This window comes from Schistocerca americana, chromosome 9, assembly GCF_021461395.2.
Source record: "Schistocerca americana isolate TAMUIC-IGC-003095 chromosome 9, iqSchAmer2.1, whole genome shotgun sequence".
Classification (NCBI taxonomy): domain Eukaryota; kingdom Metazoa; phylum Arthropoda; class Insecta; order Orthoptera; family Acrididae; genus Schistocerca; species Schistocerca americana.
Genome location: NC_060127.1, coordinates 82,529,164 through 82,554,326, shown reverse-complemented (window position 1 = coordinate 82,554,326; position 25,163 = coordinate 82,529,164). Strand labels below are relative to the sequence as shown.

At 45.7% G+C, this 25,163-nt stretch overlaps 1 non-coding gene across 1 annotated transcript; it reads right to left on the bottom strand.

The window, feature by feature from the left end:
* Positions 1-1,439: 1,439 nt before the first annotated feature.
* Trnas-cga lies at positions 1,440-1,514 on the bottom strand. Its single transcript has one exon. It is a non-coding gene; the product is annotated as a tRNA-Ser (tRNA).
* Between the last annotated feature and the right edge of the window lie 23,649 nt (positions 1,515-25,163).

Here is a 25,163-nt window from a genome sequence, read left to right as displayed (position 1 = left end):
CGGACAGTTTGCTAAACGTTTTGAGCAGACTGCCAGTGTTACATCTACTTTGGAAAAGTTTTCGAGACCGTTAGCAGTTTCAGTTGAGAGCGTCCCTGTCCATGAGCTGTCCAGGACGTCTACATTGCTTTGTTCAGGTAGTTTCTACGTCTCCATATTGAGGTTGCAAAAGTGCTGCTATATTTCGACCCATAGCTGTGTGTCAAAGACATTTTTTTTTCTACTATGAAATTAAGTAAGTCACGATTACGCAGCAACCTTACTGCGAAAATCTGTGAATTTGTCTGCATCTGTCCTTATACCGTTAAGTTGACCAGATAAAAATTATATGTCTTTAGTGGACCAAAAATGAATAACTAATACGGAAAATTGCAGTTGTTTGTGATGTATGTGCTTGAGAAATGTGAAATATAAAACCAAGTCGTACATAGTGCGACTGCTTTGCATTTAAATGGGATTGCGAAATCAGCAACTATTTGTAGACTTTTACACACATCAGCACCTTTAAACCATACATTGTCGACTCAGTCTCATTCGCCTAACCTGCATTATGAGACGTTACAACTAGAGGCATATTTGAACTAAAATAAGATGTTCCAATGTCCCTGGAGCGCCGGATAGCCACATCATCTAGGGCGCCTTGCCACGGTTCGCGCGCCTTCCCCTGTCGGAGATTCGAGTCCTCCCTCGGGCATGGGTGCGTGTGTTGTCCTTAGAGTTAATTAGTTTAAGTTGGATTAAGTGGTGTGTAAGCCTAGGGACCGATGACCTCAGCAGTTTGGTCCCACAGGAACTTACCACAAATTCCCAAATTTTTACAATTGACAAGAACAGGGGAAAGCATATAATACAAGAAGAATGGGCAGCTTTGAGAGACGAAAGAGTGAAGGCAGCAGAGAATCAAGTAGGTAAAAAGAAGAGGGCTATTAAAATCCTTGGGTTGACCAGAAAAGCGGTAAGCAATGACGTCACATGTGCTGAAAGATTCAGGGCCAAGCTTATCTTTAAATACACCACAACGTACTATAGTAGCTGTTATCCACCCACAACCATGTTACGCAGCATCATTCTTCGTAAAATGAGATTTTCACTCTGCAGCGGAGTGTGCGCTGATATGAAACTTCCTGGCAGATTAAAACTGTGTGCCCGACCGAGACTCGAACTCGGGACCTTTGCCTTTCGCGGGCAAGCGCTCTACCAACTGAGCTACCCAAACACGACTCACGCGTCGTCCTGACAGCTTTACTTCTGCCAATACCTCGTCTCCTACCTTCCAAACTTCACAGAAGCTCTTCTGCATACCTTGCAGAACTAGCACTCCTGGAAGAAAAGATGTTGCGGAGACATGGCTTAGCCACAGCCTGGGGGATGTTTCCAGAATGAGATACTCTGCAGCGCAATGTGCGCTGATATGAAACTTCCTGACAGATTAAAACTGTGTGCCGGGCCGAGACTCGAACTCGGGACCTTTGCCTTTCGTGGGCAAGTGCTCTACCGACTGAGCTACCCAAGCACGAATCTGTCAGGAAGTATCATTCTTCGTAAATGTTAAGTTCAGAACACCCCCAAAAAAAAGCTATGGGTGTCTGTGTGAGGTATTTCTGGGCGTCTGCGTGAGTCGCAGCGCATGATTTGTTGCGCAACTCTGAGCCATTTGAAATATGGCGGCAGTTCAGAATCTGGCTGTGGTAACAGCAGCGGTGCTGGTTTTGCTCGACCGCTGCCAGAGATTTTGTGCACTTCCGGTTGCACAAAGGCGCCGATAAGGCTACTTGTAAGCTATAAATAGCAGTGCGTAATCAGTATTGGCGCAGAGTTCGGCTGCTGCACACGCAGCTGCATTGGACGACTCAAGGGATGCCGCATTGTTATAGGAGGAGAAGGCGCTCGGGCGCCATTGTTTACAAGTCACCTGACAATATAACAATCCGTCCACAGTCTCCCCTTCCTCTCCCTCAGACAGCGTCAGAAATTTCTAAAGACGACTACAAAAAAATGTTGCGAACAGTGGGACAAACGTATCAGTTGTAATGAAGAGGATTTTGAAAGAGACATGGTTGTTTTGCAAACAATTCGAAAATATATAGCTTTTAAAAGATAATTCCGGTTTTTTTGGGGCGCCCCACGTACGCTATGTGGTCATAGGTTTCTGATATTTGCTGATTTCTGCCGACTGAGGACGTACGAGATGCAACAGTAGAGGAACCAAACAGAAAAGGCGGATGGGATATGTAATTTATTGCTCCTCCTCTTTTGTGCCTATCAATTTTCTATTGGTACGATCTGCTGTGTAAACGAAAAAAAGAATAACCCTTCTGCGTCTCAGTAATAATATTAAGTAGATGTCAGTCGTTTTTCGTATACAAAGCTATACTCTGTTCATCCAAATTGATTTTTATATTTTTTTTTTAGAAAAAGTGTATCGGAACAGAATTCCAGACTACTTTTGATACACGTGTTGGCTATTTTTCCCACATAATCACCATCCAGTGCATGTGATGAGACGTGACACAAGCTTGTTTATGCCCTCCTCGAAGAACTCGCACACCACCTTCTTCACCCGTTGCAGAACCTCCTTCTGCGCCTACTGGTACGTCGAAATTTTAATTTCATTCATATTTGCCTTGAGGCATGTGAAAACATGATACTCCGAAGACGCCAAAACAAGGGAATAGGCCGGCCGGTGTGGCCGAGCGGTTCTAGGCGCTTCAGTCTGGAACCGCACGACCGCTACGGTCGCAGGTTCGAATCCTGCCTCGGGCATGGATATGTGTGATGTCCTTAGGTTAGTTAGGTTTAAGTAGTTCTAAGTTCTAGGGGACTGATGACCTCAGAAGTTAAGTCCCATAGTGCTCAGAGCCATTTGAACCATTTTTGAACAAGGGAATAAGCGGGGGGGGGGGGGGGGGGGGGGGAGTGTGAGCAGGAGTGGTCCGGCAAAATCTCACAATTATCAAATCTCATTTAAAGAAGGAGGGAGCAATGAATATCTCACGTCAACATATTTTAATTTCAGGAATATACATTATTATAACGGATAATGTTTTGTTTATGTAATTAATCCGGAGCATAGGAAATACTAAAGTGCCCAGCGGTGTTTATGACTTCTCTGAACTGAACCTTGCCAGATTTGAAGCAAGTGCCGCAAAAGTGTTGAATTTGATTTGGGGAGTTCTCTGCCACGTTGGTCGAAATCAATGAGTGTCACTAAGGCAGTCTGAGTGTTCCGCAAAGCATATAGAGCTGATGTTAATGTATTCAGTATGAATTTACATCAAAACTCTTACAATGTGTATGTTAGGCGGAATGTCGATAAATTGAAACACACATCCGAGCTAAACGTTTGTGGAAGGAAGCTAAGCTGAAGTTTAACAACAAGAATTCTTGTACTGATCATGTTAAACAAGAGAGTGAAACGCTACATAATCATCCGCTTCAAAGCTAGGTACAAATAATGTTTTCTTTCATCTGCAAAGTAAGTAGACGTTCAATCACATTCAATGCATTTAATATACCAATAAAAGGTAAATTTTTCAGGATTCGCTCAAATACCATTTCCTCTGTTCGTCCATCCTAATATTACTTAGAGTTAGCGTGTTTAAAGTACAGTGTTAAAACGCTGTTTAATACACTTTATAAATTAAACTTGATTTTATTAAGGTGTTTCAATTAATGTTGAAAACAAATCTAAAAAATGTCTTTTTTACGTATTTTTACTCGACTCACGTAGTGCAAGCGAGTGGGGGGGGGGGGGGGGGGGGGTGTCAATTTGACCACATCTTACAAAATTTTACCAAGGGGGGACGAGGGGGTTCAAATGTTAAAGAAAACCCCTAACGTAATTAACGGACGTTCTGTAACTTACAGACGTACAGTGCAAGCCGCTTTCGTCAGCCCATTAAGGGATCATACGCATTGAGAAACCTCTCATTTCACGCTCACGATCTCATTACACGACAGATATAACGTGAAAATATCTAAATACCTAAATTATTTAACCACCAATACGATGTTTCCCGTTATTTTATCACAATAAATCGTACCAATAACGGTTCGTCCTCGAGACATTCAAAGAGCTGGTGCTTAGAAACAGCGTACATTCCTAGCGTGTAACATACTCTTATAACATAAAACTCAAGGAATATGTGCTTCATCAGAACATGACAAATACAGTATGGCGTCTTGCTTTCCGCTTGTGACAGAGGGAGCGTTCTTGCTTCCTACTGGTTCGATTTTATGTGGCACGTTGCCGAAATATCGCAGAATTTACTTTGTGTTTCAAGTGACGAAATAGCTTCTCCACGAGAAATGGCAGGAGGTGACGTCACACAACTTGTAGAGCACCACGTCAACGATAACCAACTCGTCTCGCCTGCTGACGCTATAACACTGCAGTCGCTGACGTAATGCAGAAACTGAGCAATTTACCTGACGTCCAAAACGCCATTATCATTGGTTTTGGGTCAATGGCGGAAGCATTTCCGAAATGAATAAGTCTGTAAACTGTTCGCATGCCACCATGGTTAGACTATATCGTTCATGGCAAAGTGATGCTATCCAAAGTTGGCGTCGAGGCAACTGTGATGCACCATGGGCCATTGTTGTGTCCATAGTTCCGCGTAGTCATCATGTACACAACTTTCCCACCAGAGCGCGCCCCACTAAGCACAACAGCGCAGGCGCAGCGCTCGTCCGTCTCCGCACTACGAGATGGCGCTGCCTTAGAGACGGACCAAATTCTGCTTCCGCCGATCCGCATATTAATATGTAACGCAGCCTATGAGATTGCTGCTGACGTAGAACCTTTTCTCCTCGCAGATCACACTCGCGCAGTGATACCTGAATGCGTGTGATGTTATAACGAGTGTACAGACCTCTGATTAGTCAGTCTGCATTTGTCTGCACCAGTCTGTACCAGTCTGCATTAGTCTGTGGTCAAGTTTCAGTCTGCACCTAAGAAGGTTATCATATTCCTGTACATAGCCATGAAGATAAATGTACAAACACGTTGTCAAGTATCAGAGATATGTGAGAATAAGATTAACATACCAAGACCAAAAGAACTTCAGATTGTCAATTGTAAATAGCATCCAGAATCAAGTTACGTGATGTTTATGCTTGTTATTATTTTAATAAATGTGTGTCAAAATTAATCAAGTTCTGTTTAAAATTGGTCACCGTCAATCTGCTACTCTAAGCGTGCAAGTGGCGTTTCTATCGTCTGACCTAACGGCAGAAGATAAACACGCCACGATAAGACCACGAGACATATTGCTGACACTCGCCTACTTCGTTAGAGCGACAAGTCAAATAGTCTGATGGTGTGTGTACCGAAGGTCTTACAGTACGCACACCACAGCTGTTGATGACACTGACGAACAACGCCTGCAGAGACGTGTACGGACGAAAGGACAAGCAAGTCTTGGGCAACTGACCGCCCAGATGAACCAAGGGAACACCAGCAGTGTCTCCTCAACGACCATTCAGCGAATGTTTGAAACCCATGCTGACTGAATGAGATTTTCACTCTGCAGCGCAGTGTGTGCTGATATGAAACTTCCTGGCAGATTAAAACTGTGTGCCCGACCGAGACTCGAACTCGGGTCCTTTGCCTTTCGCGGGCAAGTGCTCTACCATCCGAGCTACCAAAGCACGACTCACGCCCGGTACTCACAGCTTTACTTCTGCCAGTATCTCGTCTGCTACCTTCCAAACTTTACAGAAGCTCTCCTGCGAATCTTGCAGAACTAGCTCTTTCAGACCAACGGTAATGATCTTTTAGCAGGAGTGCCAGTTCTGCAAGGTTCGCAGGAGAGCTTCTGTAAAGTTTGGAATGTAGGAGACGAGATACTGGCAGAAGTAAAGCTGTGAGTACCGGGCGTGAGTCGTGCTTCGGTAGTTCAGATGGTAGAGCACTTGCCCGCGAATGGCAAAAGTCCCGAGTTCGAGTCTCGGTCGGGCACACAGTTTTAATCTGCCAGGAAGTTTCATATCAGCGCACACTCCGCTGCAGAGTGAAAATCTCATTCTGGAAACCTCCCCCAGGCTGTGGCTAAGCCATGTCTCCGCAATACCCTTTCTTTCAGGAGTGCTAGTTCTGCAAGGTTCGCAGGAGAGCTTCTGTAAAGTTTGGAAGGTAGGAGACGAGATACTGGCAGAAGTAAAGCTGTGAGTACCGGGCGTGAGTCGTGCTTCGGTAGCTCAGATGGTAGAGCACTTGCCCACGAAAGGCAAAGGTCCTGAGTTCGAGTCTCGATCGGGCACACAGTTTTAATCTGCCAGGAAGTTTCACCCATGCTGACTGCTGTCCATCGGCGACGGGGGCTGGAATCTGCATGACGTATCGCAACTGTACGACCACTGCGTGACAACAGGTCACCTTTTCAGATGAATCGAGTTCATGCTACATCGGACAAATGACCCTTGGCGTGTGCGGGGAGAAACGTCTGAAAGCAATCACCCGGCAACAATAAGGGGTATGGTCCACGCCGCAGGAGGGAGCGGTATAGTGCGGAGGACTTTCTAGTAGCATTAGCTGGGTGATCTCGTCATTGTGAAAGGCACAATGGATGAACACTAGTGTGGTTCAAATGGCCCTGAGCACTATAGACGTAATTTCTAAGGTCATCATACCCCTAACTAATCTAAGGTCATCACACACGTCCATGCCCGAGGCAGGATTCGAACCTGCGACCGTAGCGGTCGCGTTTCCAGACTGTAGCGCCTAGAACCGCTCGGCGACTCCGGCCGGCAACATTAGTATACATCAATCCTTGGGTACCATGTCCACCCCTACATGGCAGAAAATCCACAGAGATTCTGGTCGTATGTGAACTATGTCAGTGGCTAGAAACAATCAGTGCCTTCTCTCCGCGATAGCAATGGAGATACTGTCGAAGACAGTGCTGCCAAAGCAGAATTACTAAACACAGCCTTCCGAATCGCCTTCACAAAAGCAGACGAAGTAAATATTCCTGAATTCGAATCGAGAACAGCTGCCAACATGAGTAACGTAAAAGTAAACATCCTCGGAGTAGTGAAGCAACTTAAATCACTTAATAAAAGGAATTCTTCTGGTCCAGACTGTGTACCAGTTGGGTTCCTTTCGGAGTATGCTGATGCCTTAGCTCCATACTTAACAATCATATACAACCATTCACTCGACGAAAGATCCGTACCCAAAGACTGGAAAGTTGCACAGGTCACACCAATATACAAGAAAGGTAGTAGGAGTAATCCACTAAATTACAGGCCCATATCGTTAACGTCGATATGGAGCAGGATGTTGGAACATATATTGTGTTCGAACATTATGAAATACCTCGAAGAAAACTGTCTATTGACACACAGTCAACATGGGTTTAGAAAACATCGTTCTTGTGAAACACAACTAGTTCTTTATTCGCATGAAGTGTTGAGTGCTATTGACAAGGGATTTCAGATCGATTCCGTGTTTGTAGATTTCCGGAAGGCTGTTGACACTGTACCACACAAGCGGCTTGTAGTGAAATTGCATGCTTATGGAATATCGTCTCAGTTATGTGACTGGATTTGTGATTTCGCCGGCCACTGTGGTCGAGCGGTTCAAGGCGCTTCAGTCCGGAACCGCGGTGCTGCTACGGTCGCAGGTTCGAATCCTACCTCGGGCATAGATTTGTGTGATGGCGTTAGTTAGGTTTAAGTAGTTTTAAATCTAGGTGACTGATGAACTCAGATGTTAAGTCCGATAGTTGTCAGAGCCATTAGAACCATTGTGATTTCCTGTCAGAGTGGTCACAGTTCGTAGTAATTGACACAAAGTCATCGAGTAAAACAGAAGTGATTTCCGGCGTTCCTCAAGGTAGTGTCTTAGGCCCTTTGCTGTCCCTTACGTACATAATCGATTTGGGAGACAATCTGAACAGCCGTCTTAGGTTATTTGCAGATGACACTGTTGTTTATCGACTAACAAAGTCATCAGAAGATCGAAAAAAATTGCAAAACGATTTAGAAAACATATGTGAATGGTGCGAAAAGTGGCAGTTGACCCTAAATAACGAAAAGTGTGAGGTCATCCACATGACTGCTAAAAGGAATTTGTTACACGATATATCAGTCTAATCCAAAAGCAGTAAATTCAACTAAATACCTAGATATTACAATTGCGAACAACGTAAATTGGAAGAAACACATAGAAAATGTTGTGGGGAATGCTAACCAAAGACTGCGTTTTATTGGCAGGACACTTAGTAGATGTAACAGATCTATTAAGGAGACTGCCTACAGTACGCTTGTCCGTCCTCTTTTAGAGTACTGCTGCGCGGTGTGGGATCCTTACCAGACATGACTAACGGAGTACATCGAAAAAGTTGAAAGAAACGCTGCACGTTTTGTATTATCGCGAAATATGGGAGAGAGTGTCACAGAAATGATACAGGATTTGGGCTGGACATCGTTAAAAGAAAGGCGTTTTTCGTTGCGACGGAATCTCCTCACGAAATTCCAATCACCAACTTTCTCCTCCGAATCCGAAAATATTTTGTTGACACCGACCTACGTAGGGAGGAACGATCACCGCGATAAAATAAGGGAAATCAGAGCTCGTACGGAAAGATATAGGTGTTCATTCTTTCCGCCCGCTATACGAGATTGGAATAATAGATAATTGTGAAGGTGGTTCGATGAACCCTCTGCCAGGCACTTAAATGTGATTTGCAGAGTATCCATGTAGATGTACATGCAGTTGGCTTTTCCTCGGCAAGATGTCGTCTACCAGCAGGACAATGCAACGTGCCACATAGCTCGCAGTGTAATGGTTCAAATGGCTCTGAGCACTATGGGACTTAACATCTATGGTCATCAGTCCTCTAGAACTTAGAACTACTTAAACCTAACTAACCTAAGGACAGCACACAACACCCAGCCATCACGAGGCAGAGAAAATCCCCGATCCCGCCGGGAATCGAACCCGGGAACCCGGGCGTGCGAAGCGAGAACGCTACCGCACGACCACGAGATGCGGGCAGCTCGCAGTGTACACAAGCGGTACTAACAAGGGAACCTCCTCATCGCACCCCCCTCAGACTTAGTTATAAGTTGGCATAGTGGATAGGCTTTGAAAAGCTGAACGCAGATCAATCGAGAAAAATAGGAAGAAGTTGTGTGGAACTATGAAAAAAATAAGCAAAATATAGAAACTGAGTAGTCCATGTACAACATAGGCAACATCAAGGACAATACAGACATAGGAGCGCCGTGGTCCCGTGGTTAGCGCGAGGAGCTGCGGGACGAGAGGGCCTCAGTTCAAGTCTTCCCTGGAGTGAAAAATTTTTTTTCTTTATTTTCGCAAAGTTATTACCTGTCCGTTTGTTCATTGACGTCTCTGTTCACTGTAATAAGTTTAGTGTCTGTGTTTTGCGACCGCACCGCAAAACTGTGCGATTAGTAGAGGAAAGGACGTGCCTCTCCAATGGGAACCGAAAACATTTCATCGCAAGGTCATAGGTCAACCGATTCCTCAACAAGAAAACACGTCTGATACATTCTATTCGACACTGGCTACGCCATGTGCGTCACATGACAGTAATACGTTGTCGACCCACCTAACTTGTACACTTGGCGAATGGGTAAAAAGATTCTTCTACCTTGCCAGATACTACGGCGCAGTTTACCTCGCATCGTACGGACGGACGGACAGATAATAATTGTCTGAAAATAAAAAATTAAACTTTTCACTCGAAGAAGACTAGAGGCAACAGGGGATTACAAATTTAGCATTGGAGGGCAGCGTGGAGGGTAAAATTCGTAGAGGGAGACCAAGAGATGAATACACTAAGCAGATTCAGAAGAATGTAGGTTGCAGTGGGTATTGGGAGATGAAAAAGCTTGCACAGGATAGAGTAGCATGGAGAGCTGCATCAAACCAATCTCAGGACTGAAGACCACAACAACAACAACAACAACAACGAAGACTAGAACCAAGGACCTCTCACTCCGCAGCTGCTCACGCTAACCACGGGACCACGGCGCTCCTGAGCTCGTACTATCCTTGATGTTGCCTATGATACGCATGGACTACTCAGTTTCTATATTTTGCTTATTTTTTTCATAGTTCTACACAACTTCTTCCTGTTTTCTCGATTGATCTGCGTACAGTTTTTCAAGTCCTATCCACTGTGCCAACTTATAACTAAATCTGAGGGGGGTTCGATGGGGAGGTTCCCTTGCAAGAACAGTAGGATGAGTTACCTTACTCCCCTGGCCACAAATTCCCCGGATTTAATCCTAATCGAGAATGTGTGAGAGCATATCAATCGCACTATACGCTCTGTCGTGTCCTGACATAGGTGGGAGAGGGGAAAAAAGGGGTTGCTGGTCAGTCTGCGCTCCCGGGCGGTACAGAGCAGAAGGCAGAAGGACAATTCACAGTTAGGGCATATGACTGAATTCCTCTATCTGAGCCAACACAGGCACAGGCATTTACTAGGAAAGCAGGTGGCGAGACTCGGCAGGGAGCTCGTTGTGGAGACTCTTGGACAAACAGAGTTTTGAAATAGTTGTTCATTCCAGACAGGTCTAACTAATACACTGGAGGCTCGTTCTAGGGTTAGAAAAAGCATGAATAACACTGTTACAACAGAAGCCAGTGTAGAAGTCCCGGGAGTGGATGCTAACCACGTAGCAAACACTAGCAGCATCTGAAGGCAACAACTTAGTAGCAAAACAAAACATACTGAATGTGACAGTGGTTCTAGGCGCTCAGTCCGGAACTGCGCGACTGCTACTGTCGCAGGTTCGAGTCCTGCCTCGGACATGGATGTGTGTGATGTCCTCAGGTTAGTTAGGTTTAAGTAGTTCTAAGTTCTAGGGGACTGATGACCACAGATGTTAAGTCCCGTAGTGCTCAGAGCCATTTGAATGTGACCGTGTTCACTCAGGCACTCCAAGTGAGTGAACAGACCTACGCAGAGCTGGACCGAGGCTGGAGTCGACAGACGCGGATTCGACTCCCAGATCGTCTGACTGAGAACTCTGCCAAAATGCGGAATCTAGGGGCACTGTTTCTCCCACTTAAAGCCACCCAGACAATCCTGCAGGTCTCTTGAAGGCGCCTGCCAATCGCCGTTTAGTTAGGTCCCCTCTACTGCTCCTAAGGTGGGGATGTTAATGCGGTTGCACTAACTAAGTCCTTATTTGGTACCAGCATTGTTCAGCTGAAAGCTAAACGTAACTGCTCTGCCAAATAAAGCTTGCAACATTATTGTTATACCTCGTTTAGCCCCGCCCCTCGGGTTCCCCATAGTAGGGACTGCTAGGTCAACAGTTTTTGGCATTTTCGCTCTCTTTCTAACCCTTGTGAGCCTACTGACGTTGCTGTTCTCAGGGCTGGTATCAAGCTGGCTTTATACGCTCATACGTGCCTGTCGGTTACAAAGTTCTACAGTGGCAACCTACCGCAGCGTCTAGACGACAAATGAAGTTACATGTTAATTCCTTGAAGAGTAACTATAGTTCAATTCTTTTATCTTGGCGGTTCGCGCATGCCCGCCCAGACGCTGGAGATTGCTGCGTTGCCAGTTGTACACGCCAAGAGAAGCAGCGCCATAGTATAGTTCGCAAACTTACGTTTAGGGGGGGAACGCGCAGTTTATGAAGTAAAGCCACCACGGCCGCATTAACCCTTTCGCTGCTGCAGACACGTGCTCCCCGCATCCCTTGCTGTGCGCGATTTTGCCATCACTGCACTGCTCGCCTGTGCAGACACTTGGTGTTTTGACTGCTTTGTGACACTTTATCATTCGATTTCACAAAAACTATTTGGCCCAAAAGTTTGATTTTTACACATCTTCTTGACTGATACCTTCCCCCATAAATGACTTAATTTTGTTTCGATATTCAACGCAGTTATTGTGCAGCATTAGATGTAGTAAACCTTTGCACGAAATTTTGAAGAGTTTGGAGAGGTAAAAGCCCATAGCATATACTTTCCGTATGGTCGATTTTGGTTGCCACTAGAAATTTCAAAAAATTACATTCAAACGAATAAAATTCATGAAGTAAGACACTTCGATTTTGTTTTTAAATAAAGAAAATATTAAGCACCGATCAAGGGTTTTTTTTCATTTTGTTCGTTGTTGATCGATGTGTTTGGTCGTTGCAGACGTCACATGACATCCGGCCAGCTCTCTGACTGAACACGCTGAGCTACCGTGCCGGCTAAGGCTTGAACTCAGAACCGTTCGCTTCGCTTTAACCATTACGCTAACGCAGCTCGTCGTTCAATATATCTCCCAGAGGACTTAAAAATAGCACGCAAAATACCGACAAACACTGTTGGTATGATTATGAATGACTCACGTTTCGTCGAAGTACAATAGGAAATAAACAATTACCGCTGTTCTTTATTGCGAAAAAGCGGTCAGTGAGAATGATACAAACACCTTTCCTTGCTATCGCCTGAATTAGGAGGCTTATTGTTTGTTTGGTTTAATTAATTAATAGAATATGAAGTAATTGGTATAAAGAATGCTTTTTCAAAAAAATTGTTCAAATGGCTCTGAGCACTATGGGACTTAACATCTGTGGTCATCAGTCCCCTAGAACTTAGAACTACTTAAACCTAACGACATCACACACATCCATGCCCGAGGCAGGATTCGAACCTGCGACCGTAGCAGTCGCGCGGTTCCGGACTGAGCGCCTTAACCGCGAGACCACCGCGGCCGGCAATGCTTTTTCCAAACTTTCTATAAAAGAAATTCTGCTATCAAGACATTGCTTTTGTTCAATTACTTTATTTATGACTGAACGTTTCTAAAACTGAAGACACTCGTCCGTGCTCTGCGCTGCAGTCATGCTCTGGCAACGTCGTTCTCTGTTCATTGGCTGACTGTGTTTTGTGCCGTCAGATGAGCAGAACGAACCTTAACTCGACCGCCGTCATAAATGACACACGCTTTAGAGGCCGGGGACCGCGTCTAAGGGCGTCTGCATTTTCGCAAGGCTCTCCCCTTACTGTTTACTTTATGTAACAATATCTCTCCTAGTTTCGTCTGCCCTCAGCATCATCTCTGTTTCCGCGCCTTAGGACGCCTGTCCTCCTTTCCCACAGCTTCAAGATTGCAGTAGCAAGCAATAATCAAGATATTACAGCGCGGTGGATACTCGACTAAGAGACCGGGCACAGCTGGCCACAGTACTAGAGTCAGTATGACTCCACACTCCCCCCAGTACCTTCTAGAACTTCACTGACTCTCTTCTTGCACATCTCACAGAGGCCCACACTGCGAAACGTGGCTTGTAATCTTTCCTCTTATCTATGTAATTATGTAGTTATGTAGTTCTCAATTCGTTTGAGCAATCAATCATTCATAATAGGAGACACAATCATAACTTAGTCACTCAAAATGATTCAGAAATTTTACTTGTTAGAATGAAATCAGGCAATGATTCCTCTTCTCTGCAGGCTCGTGCTTTGCGGCAGTCTGCTAATCTGTGCAAATAAAATGCCTCGTATTTTTGGGAGCGTTGTATAATCAGTCGGGAAACCTCAGATCAAGCGGATATTTGGCTTTGATGACGTTTAACCTTCCGAAGAAGTAATGGAGCTCTTGGATTATTAAATGCAGGTTCGTATCCAGTCTTTCGGAAGTTCCCTTCTGATTAACAACTACGCAATATATCGTTGAATATCATTAATTCTCAAATGTCAAATACACACCTTTTGTATGAAGGAGCAATATATATACAAGGTGTTACAAAAAGGTACGGCCAAACTTTCAGGAAACGTTCATCCACACAAATAAAGAAAATATGTTATGTGGATATGTGTCCGGAAACGGTTAATTTCCATGCTAGAGCTCATTTTAGTTTCGTCAGTATGTACTGTACTTCCTCGATTCACCGCCAGTTGGCCCAATTGAAGGAAGGTAATGTTGACATCGGTGCTTGTGTTGACATGCGACTCATTGCTCTACAGTACTAGCATCAAGCACATCAGTACGTAGCTTCAACAGGTTAGTGTTCATCACGAACGTGGTTTTGCAGTCAGTGCAATGTTTACAAATGCGGAGTTTGCAGATGCCCATTTGATGTATGGATTAGCACGGGGCAATAGCCGTGACGCGGTACGTTTGTATCGAGACAGATCTCCAGAACGAAGGTGTCCCGACAGGAAGACGTTCGAAGCAATTGATCGGCGTCTTAGGGAGCACGGAACATTCCAGCCTATGACTCGCGACTAGGGAAGACCTAGAACGACGAGGACACCTGCAATGGACGAGGCAATTCTTCGTGCAGTTGACGATAACCCTAATGTCAGCGTCAGAGAAGTTGCTGCTGTACAAGGTAACGTTGAACACGTCACTGTATGGAGAGTGCTACGGGAGAACCAGTTGTTTCCGTACCATGTACAGCGTGTGCAGGCACTATCAGCAGCTGATTGGCCTCCACGGGTACACTTCTGCGAATGGTTCATCCAACAATGTGTCAGTCCTCATTTCAGTGCGAATGTTCTCTTTACGGATGAGGCTTCATTCCAACGTGATCAAATTATAAATTTTCACAATGAACATGTGTGGGATGACGAGAATCCGCACGCAATTGTGCAATCACGTCATCAACACAGATTTTCTGTGAACGTTTGGGCAGGCATTGTTGGTGATGTCATGATTGGGCCCCATGTTCTTCCACCTACGCTCAATGGAGCACGTTCTCATGATTTCATATGGGATACTCTACCTGTGCTGCTAGAACATGTGCCTTTACAAGTACGACACCACATGTGGTTCCTGCACATTTCAGTGGAAGTGTTCGTACGCTTCTCAGTAACAGATTCGGTGACCGATGGATTAGTAGAGGCGGACCAATTGCATGGCCTCCACGCTCTCCTGACTTCAACCCTCTTGACTTTCATTTATGGGCGCATTTGAAAGCTCTTGTCTACGCAACCCCGGTACCAAATGTAGAGACTCTTCGTGCTCGTACTGTGGACGGCTGTGATACAATACGCCATTCTCCAGGGCTGCATCAGCGCATCAGGGATTCCATGGGACGGAGGGTGGATGCATGTATCCTCGCTAACGGAGAACGTTTTGAACATTTCCTGTAACAAAGTGTTTGAAGTCACGCTGGTACGTTCTGTTGCTGTGTGTTTCCATTCCATGATTAATGTGATTTGAAGAAAAGTAATAAAATGAGCTCTAACGTGGAAAGTAAGCGTTTCCGGACACATGTCCACATAACATATTTTCTTTCTTTGTGTGTGAGGAATGTTTCCTGAAAGTTTGGCCGTACCTTTTTGTAACACCCTGCATATTTCCCTTTTAATCGTAAAATTTCGTTTCAGTTATCTTTTGTCACAAATCTCAATATTCTGATTACAATTCTTCAAACAATGCTCAGGCTAATCGGCACGAAGATAATCTCGGAAGCTTTTTTTTCTAACAACCACCAGAGAGAGTACTACAAAGAATAATTATGCGCTCATGGCATAGCTATTGTATGAAACTACTTTGCGCATGGATTGTGCGAGTATGAAGATAGAAAATTAGTAAATGTCATTCAAGGGTAGAATTGTATCAGAATAATTCATCGAATATAAAGAGATATTACAGGCTATTCAGGCTTTTGACAGGTGGTCACCGTATCTGAGTATACAGTGTACAAAGTGGTCTGTGGGTGGGCTGGTGTGGCACTATGAAACAGCCTGCAGTTGCTCCTTGTGAAGTAGTTGGGTAGAGAGAGAGTGAGGACTCACCTTTTCTCTCTTCATGTCACCGACAAAGTACAGCAGGGCTGAAGAGAGCAGTGCTGTCGGCACTCACCGCACTTGGGCAGCGTGACGATCCAAACGTCTTCCGGCCGGACCTCCAGGTCGAGGATCCTCCGGGCGTCTCGCATGTACCTGGCCGGCATCACGCAGCCCGGGGGACGGACGCGAACGTGATCGTCCCTCAGCGGCCCGCGTACGCTCGACACGAACTTCACCGCCAGCGGCGAACGCAGCTTCTCCGCCCTCAGGGACATTTTATACCCTCACCTGTAACATTGAGAGCGCGGGGTTGATCTGAGATTCTGTCATTCTGCGCAACGGATTAATCTGAGATGTACCCTTTACCCTGTGGCTCCTACAAGATGCAATTTTAAAGAAAACTCCTCATGTTATTAATAGACGTTCTCTAACTTGAGACATATAGAGCAAGCCACTTTCGTCAGCCCATTGAGGGATCTTGCGTATTGAGAAACCGCTCATTTCACGCTCACTGACTGCGATTTGGTGGTAAAAACCTATGCAGTCATGTCCAATCTATAAGAAAACAGTCGAAACGCAATACGACGTGCATTCAAGTTCTAAGGCCTCTGATATTTTTTCTCCGGACTGGAAAGAGATAGCCGGCCGAAGTGGCCGTGCGGTTAAAGGCGCTGCAGTCTGGAACCGCAAGACCGCTACGGTCGCAGGTTCGAATCCTGCCTCGGGCATGGATGTTTGTGATGTCCTTAGGTTAGTTAGGTTTAACTAGTTCTGAGTTCTAGGGGACTAATAACCTCAGCAGTTGAGTCCCATAGTGCTCAGAGCCATTTGAACCATTTTTTGAAAGAGATAGAAACATGCGCATTGTTTTAAAATGACGCCGCATTCATTGTCAATACGTCCCAGAGATGGCAGCACCGTACGGAAGATGGAATTTTACCGCCAGCGGCGAGAATGAGAACTGTTTTAAATACTTAAAATGGCGACGTTTTCCATACTTGAACAGCGTGCAATCATTCGTTTTCTGAATTTGCGTGGTGTGAAACCAATTGAAATTCATCGACAGTTGAAGGAGACATGTGGTGATGGAGTTATGGATGTGTCGAAAGTGCATTCATGGGTGCGACAGTTTAATGAAGGTAGAACATCGTGTGACAACAAACCGAAACAACCTCGAGCTCGCACAAGCCGGTCTGACGACATGATCGAGAAAGTGGAGAGAATTGTTTTGGGGGATCGTCGAATGACTGTTGAATAGATCGCCTCCAGATTTGGTATTTCTGTGGGTTCTGTGCACACAATCGTGCATGACGACCTGAAAATGCGAAAAGTGTCATCCAGGTGGGTGCCACGAATGCTGACGGACGACCACATGGCTGCCTGTGTGGCATGTTGCCAAGCAATGTTGACACGCAACGACAGCACGAATCGGACTTTCTTTTCGTCGGTTGTGACAATGGATGAGACGTAGATGCCATTTTTCAATCCAGAAACAAAGCGCCAGTCACCTCAGTGGAAGCACACAGATTCACCGCCACAAAAAAAATTTCGGGTAACCGCCAGTGCTGAAAAAATTATGGTGTCCATGTTCTGGGACAGCGAGGGCGTAATCCTTACCCATTGCGTTCCAAAGGGCACTACGGTAACAGGTGCATCCTACGAAAATGTTCTGAAGAACAAATTCCTTCCTGCACTGCAAAAAAACGTCCGGGAAGGGCTGCGTGTGTGCTGTTTCACCGAGACAACATACCCGCACATCGAACTAACGTTACACAACAGTTTCTTCGTGATAACAACTTTGAAGTGATTCCTCATGCTCCCTACTCACCTGACCTGGCTCCTAGTGACTTTTGGCTTTTTCCAACAATGAAAGACACTCTCCGTGGCCGCACATTCACCAGCTGTGCTGCTATTGCTTCAGCGATTTTCCAGTGGTCAAAACAGACTCCTAAAGAAGCCTTCGCCGCTGCCATGGAATTATGGCGTCAGCGTTGTGAAAAATGTGTACGTCTGCAGGGCGATTACGTCGAGAAGTAACGCCAGTTTCATCGATTTCGGGTGAGTAGTTAATTAGAAAAAAAATAGGAGGCCTTGGAACTTGAATGCACCTCGTATATAGCGCCCTTAAAACGCCAAGCAAGGCAGAGTTCGAAAGTTCAAAAGCGCGAGCAGCCTAAGATGATCAACAACCTACAGCAACTCCTGTGTAAGTCAGCATTGTCTTCTGTCAAGCTTGTACAGAAAGGAAGTCTTACAAAGTTTGCATCTACATACCTCTCGCTAGGGTAATTGGTTTCCACTGTACATATGTTTACACATACCAATGTACGCTTGTCAGAAAACAACACCTAGAACAACTAGAGACAGGACGTTCATATTCACAGGACATGTATATTAGTATGTTCTACAGAAATAATTAGCATTTGAATCATGTCGGGCCGCGGTATCAAGGTCAACATCGACATCGCTGCATAACATCACCTACCAGTAAAATGTGCCTGCAGCTATCGTTGTTATAAACGGACGGTAATGAATCCGCGTGATTTGAGAAGAGGTGCAGTGTGCCTCGCAGACGTATGCGTGAACTGTACCGTCAAATCAGTGAGTATAAAAGAGGGCGCATTATTGGCCTGTGATGGATCCATCCAGGAAATTGCTGCTCGTGTGAGACGAAGAGTTTTGGCAGTGCAACGGGCGTGTGCAGAATGGATCACGGAAGGCCATCGGACATGATGCGATGGGTCACATCACACCACCTCGACCACCACACCAACCCCCACCCCCACGAGAAGATCGACACCTAATCCGAATAGCAATGCAGGACAGATCTGCGTCCTCCTCGGCTCTGGTGCAATAGGAGATTAGTGCAACACATCGTACACTATCAACGGTGACATTCGCCGCTGTTTCTTACGGCATGGGTTACGTGCTCCGCCTACCATTGACGAATGTGCAGAAAAATGCTAGACGGTAATGGTATGTGGAAGGACGTCACTGGGGACAGGAATGGCATCAGACAGTGTCTACGGACGAATCGAGGTTCTGTTTGTTTGAAAATGATGACCGTATTTTGATTCGCCACAGACAGAGTGAGCGGAATCACAGTGACTGCGTTATCACAAGCCATCAGCGCCAGCTCAAGGTCTTATGGTGTGGGTACAGCCGCAAATCATAGTTGGTGCATGTCCGGCGCACTGTGACCAGTGCAACCTACGTGAATGATGTCCTGCGACCCGCAGCCATACCCTTTCGGCACAACGCCCCAGATGCCATTTTTCAGCAAGACAATGCACGACCGCATGTTGCTGCATGAACACGTGCCTTCTTTGTGTCACAGGATGTCAGCCTTTGCCCTGCCACGCAAGATAACCAGTGTGGTGTGTGGGGTCGATCTGCTATTCTGTTATTCTGCGCAACAGATTAATCTGAGATGTACCCTTTACCCTGTGGCTCCTGCAAGATGCAATTTCCACCCCCACACTACTATAGAAGTCAGACAGACGCTCCTAACGTTCTAAAGAGAAATGCCTGAAAAACTTTCAGCAACAAATATCTTCTGGAGTTGTCTGCTGTAAGGAAATGACACAAAAATTTACAAAATTTCTTACGTAACCAGTGGGATACTTGGGTACTGGAGTAGTGCTAGTTAGTGTTAGAAAAACATGAAACTAACGAAAGTTATTATTTATTTTGCAAAAATTCTGAGAAATCACAATGGCACTTTTAGTTATGAATTGAACAAGTTACATCCTGGTTCTTTACGGAATGTGAAGTTACCTCTCAAGGATAGGATTCACTAATGAAATTTCTATACAAAGTTTAAGATGGTTGTTGACTTGGCAGAATGGCTGAGAGGCGCGCCTACTCAGCTTGAATAATTATCCGTTAAAATGTTGCTAGGTACGGTCGAGGCTGTCGCGTGTGAAATGCAGTGAAGTGTACCGTTGTGGAGGAAAAAATGGGGCTCGCAATAGCTGTAGCGCACAATACCGTAAGCTACGATGACTGCTGTCTGCGCCGCTCGCTGCTGACAAATAAGATAACTCTCGTTCTATCTGGATTGACCTTCGCCAATCAAACTCTCTCTACGCCTTGATGAAGTCAAGGATTCCTATTCGCCCCTAGTCTAACTATTGGCGTGGTACACCGGTCAGATAACCAGTCCACCGCAATGCCACTCAAAAATTCGCTTGCAGGCGTTTAACTATAACTCTGTCTGTTTACACCGCACAATAAGCGTGTCATCCAACACAGTGAACAACACTTAATTGCATGGACTCAATATAGAGTTGCACTTCGATTCAGTCTCGACAGAGGTGCTCTCCCAGTGAAGTACTGAGGAGAGACTTGTTCCTCGCTCCAAGAGTGACAACGGGTCGGCCCCTCTCCAAGCCAGACGTGAAGGGGTATATCTTTCAGAATCTTCCATTACTCCTTCAGCTCAAGGCGTCAGAAATATCGTCTGCTAATCAGCTTTGCTCTTCTAAAACGGGAGAATGACGTTTCGTTTAAGGCGACCAATCCAGAAATCTGTAGTATTGGCGTTTGGCGTTTGCTGTCTCCCTGTGAATATCTCTGAAACCATGGGCGATATGTAAAGAATGCGTAGGCTGACCACTCCCACACAATGTTGCACAATCTGCTTTTAAGCCAAACACGAGGTCGTTCCTCCTTTCCTTCGGGCGAATGCTGTCCGCTCCACGGGCGGCCAACGACCGACGTAGATGGGTTGGGACTGGCCTCCTGGCATGCGGTTGCCTCTTTCCAACTATAAGCTCCTGTGACCGTCGCGTCTGGAATGTATGTGTGTACGCCAGCCTCGAGTATTTCAACGATGGTGCGCACTTTCGATTTATTAGTTATTTGCATATAGTTCACATGAATTCATACAACATTGACTTTATCTTATCGAGTTTGGGTTCGAATGAAGCGTCTTCATGTGCGGAATATGATTGTGAGGGTGGAATATGTAAGCAATGAAGGTCAGGAGACAACATGAAATGCACACGATACTGATTCCCATCAGCTGTCTAATTCTTGTTGTACCCTTGAGTCTGAACACTGGTTTCATCCAGCTCTTCACGTTATAATACTCAGCCTCTTAAACCTGCGTAACTAGGATGAGGAGATATTCAGACAAATGTACTTTGCGTATAACCAGTAGATTTGACGGACTGTCAAAGTTTTTGTGAAGAGGAGCCTCTGGTAGCTGTGGGTGTAGGAAACGTGCAGCAGTCCTCAGCAGCTAGCGAGCCTATGTCAGCTGCAAATTCTCACAGAAAGAAAGAGGTTCTGGTGATAGGTAGATCGCATGACAGAAGTGTTGGCTAGCAGTTGCAGGAAGTGTTGCTGAGTGAGTGACAGGTCACCAGCATTGTGAAGCCTGGTGCAGGGTTCGCTCAGGTGACTGTTAACATAGGGGATATACACTACTGGCCATTAAAATTGCTACAACAAGAAGAAATGCAGATGATAAACGGGTATTCATTGGACAAATATATTATACTAGAACTGAAATGTGATTACATTTTCACGCAATTTGGGTGTATAGTTCCTGAGAAATCAGTACCCAGAACAACCACCTCTGCCCGTAATAACGGCCTTGATACGGCTGGGCGTTGAGTCAAACAGAGCTTGGATGGCGTGTACAGGTACAGCTGCCCATGCAGCTTCAACACGGTACCACAGTTCATCAAGAGTAGTGACTGGCGTATTGTGACGAGACAGTTGCTCGGCCACCATTGACCAGACGTTTTCAATTGGTGAGAGATCTGGAGAATGTTCTGGCCAGGGCAGCAGTCGAACATTTTCTATATCCAGAAAGGCCCGTACAGGTGCAATGCTGCTGTAAACGTCGTCGAACTGTTCGTGCAGATGGTTGTTGTCTTGCAAACGTCCTCACCTGTTGACTCAGGGATCGAGACGTGGCTGCACGATCCGTTACAGCCATGCGGATAAGATGCCTGTCATCTCGACTGCTAGTGATACGAGGCCGTTGGGATCCAGCACGGCGTTCCGTATTACCCTCCTGAATCCACCGATTCCGTATTCTGCGAATAGTCATTGGATGTCGACCAACGCGAGCAGCAATGTCGCGATACGATAAACCGCATCGCGATAGGCTACAATCCGATCTTTATCGAACGTGATGGTACGCATTTCTCCTCCTTACACGAGGCATCACAACAACGCTTCACCAGGCAACGCCGGTCAACTGTGCTGAATTAGTGCTGGAGGGATCTCACACCATGAATCCTGCATGGCTGTGTATGAGAAATCGGTTGGAAACTTTTCTCATGCAGCACGTTGTAGGTGACGCCACCGGCGCCAATCTTGTGTGAATGCTCTGAAAAGCTAACCATTTGCATATCACAGGATCTTCTTCCTGTCAGTTAAATTTCGCGTCTGTAGCACGTCATATTCGTGGTGTAGCAATTTTAATGGCCAGTAGTGTAAAAACTGCATCGCTAGAAGTACTCAGGGACATATCGAAAAGTGCTTATGAGAAGTGCTTCGAACATTGGAAGAAGCGTGGCACAAGTGTATTGTATCTGAGGGGGATTACTTTGAAGGGGACAACACGGATATTGATGAATAAATAAATATTTTTTCATAAAAATATGAAGTCACCTTACTTTTTGAACACACCTCGTAGATGTGGAACTGCTAGAGAAGGAACTAATTCTCTGTAAGTAGCTGATATTAATGTAAATGAATTGCACGGACTAGGGCGGGCTACACAGACAGAGAGCTTCGTGATTCTGCACGAAATCTGCGTTTCTACTTACGGTGCTGCTGTATTTGTTGTAGATGTCTGTTGTACCGCACCAGCACTTGAAGTGTAATCGAGCCAGCCTCACACAGCACTGGCCTTGCCTTCTCGTGGCTTGAATGGAATTCCTGATAACTCTGGCAAACAATGGCACGTGTATGCGAACTTTACGACTCTCCTACGCCGTTTCGCGTAAACAGGTGGTTGTGATAAACGAGATTGTCGCATGAATGGTCGAAATACGTTCACGGTGCTACAATTATCCTGATTCCGCAAGACAGTACACAGTGATTTTGTACTTTATTTATGCAATTTCAGCATTTCTGGACAGCCACAAAATTTTGAATATATGAGGAATCGAACTGAGTATAAACTCTTTTCCTTTGCACCAGCAGAAAACGACCCTCGGAGTGATTTCCGGCAGGTTATTAACTTTTTGGTTAACTTTTGGGCCTTTTCTGAACTTTATTTTGACTTTCTCGTGGAAATCTTCCTTAGACATGTGTTCACTAAAGTTAATCTCATATACACTGAAGAGCCAAAGAAACTGGTGCACCTGCCCTATATCGTGTAGGGCCCCTGCGAGCACGCAGAAGTGTCGAAACACGACGTGGTACGAACTCGAATAATGTCTGAAGTAGTGCTGGAGGGAACTCACACCATGAATCCTGCACGGCTGTCCATAAATCTGTAAGAGTACGAGGGGGTGGATCTGAACAGCATGTTGCAGGCCATCCCAGACATGCTCAATAGCATAATGAAATTTTCACTCTACAGCGCTGATATGAAACTTCGTGGCAGATTAAAACTGTGTGCCAGACCGAGACTGGAACTCGGAACCTTTGCCATTCGCAGGCAAGTGCTCTACCAACTGAGCTACCCAAGCACGACTCACGCCCGGTACTCACAGCTTTAATCCCGCCAGTACCTCGTCTCCTACCTTCCAAACTTTACAGAAGCTCTCCTGCGAAGCTTGCAGAACTATAGTTCAGTTCTTTTATCTTGGCGGTTCGCGCATGCCCACCCAGACGCGGGAGACTGCTACGTTGCCAATTGCATGCGCCAAGAGAAGCAGCGCCATAGTATAGTTCGCAAACTTACGTTTAGTGGGGGGAACGCGCGGTTTATGAAGTAAAGCCACCACTGCCGCATTAACCCTTTCGCTGCTATAGAGACGTGCTCCCCGCATTCCTTGCTGTGCGCGATTTTGCCATCACTGCACTGCTCGCCTGTGCAGACACTTGGTGTTTTGACTGCTTTGACACACTTTATCATTCGATTTCACAAAAACTATTTGGCCCAAAAGTTTGATTTTTACACATCTTCTTCACTGGTACCTTCCCCCATAAATGACTTAATTTTGTTTCGATATTCAACGCAGTTATTGTGCAGCATTAGATGTACTAAACCTTTGCACGGAACTTTGAAGAGTTTGCAGAGGTAAAAGCCCATAGCGTATACTTTCCGTATGGTCGATTTTGGTTGCCACCAGAAATTTCAAAAAATTACTTTCAAACGAATAAAATTCATGAAGTAAGACACTTCGATTTTGTTTTTAAATAAAGAAAATATTAAGCACCGATCAAGGGTTTTTTTTTCATTTTGTTCATTGTTGATCGTCACATGACATCCGGCCAAGTTCGCATGCTGATCCTTCCACTCAGTTTTTTTTATTACAGAGGCCAACCAGCTCTCTGACTGAACACGCTGAGCTACCGTGCCGGCTAAGGTTTGAACTCAGAACCTTTCGCTTCGCTTTAACCATTACGCTAACGCAGCTCGTCGTTCAATATATCTCCCGGAGGACTTTAAAATAGCACGCAAAATACCGACAAACACTGTTGTGTGTGTGTGTGTGTTGGGGTTTATGGGCGCTCAACATCGAGGTCATCAGCGCCCTGACACACAGTAAAAGGAACGAATGTGGAGAGACCTAATAAAACTGAAAAACACACTCAAAGCAGGAAAAGAGGGAAAATACGACCTGAGAAGGTAAAACCTAAGGTAAGGGATAACATAGCGACAAGAATGACATAGGAAACCGTCAGTGTCTGGCCACTTACATAAAATATGGGCGAGCTTGTCACACAGGAAACAAGTTAAAATCCCCTCCCTAAAATCTTTGTAAAAACATTCGACATGGCACAGAACTTTAAAACTTTAACCACATTCGTCCGAGTGTTGCCTAAAAGAGTTGGCAGGTCCGCTGGCAAGGCAGCCGCGGCCCGCTGGTCAGAAAATAAAACGCAATCCAATAAAACGTGGCGCACAGTGACCTGGACGCCGCAAGCACCACACAGTGGAGGGTCCTCCCGCCGGAGCAGGAAGCCATGCGTCATAGGGCTGTGGCCTATTCGAAGCCGAGTGAGGAGAACCTCGTCCCGTCGATGGGGCTGAAAGGAAGTACACCACACACGCGTTGTGGGCTTGACTAGACGGAGCTTATTGTCAGTCACGTCCAGCCACTCGTCCTCCCACCGACGCATGACCCGTGAGCTCAACAGCGAGGTGAGTGCGTGCAAGGGGATAGCACACTGAGATACTTGTGGGGCGAGACACGCCTCCTTGGCTGCGAGATCTGCCCCTTCATTCCCAGCAATGCCAACATGCCCCGGAACCCAGCAGAAAGCTACAACCTTCCCCAGTCGCTGTAGTCGGAGG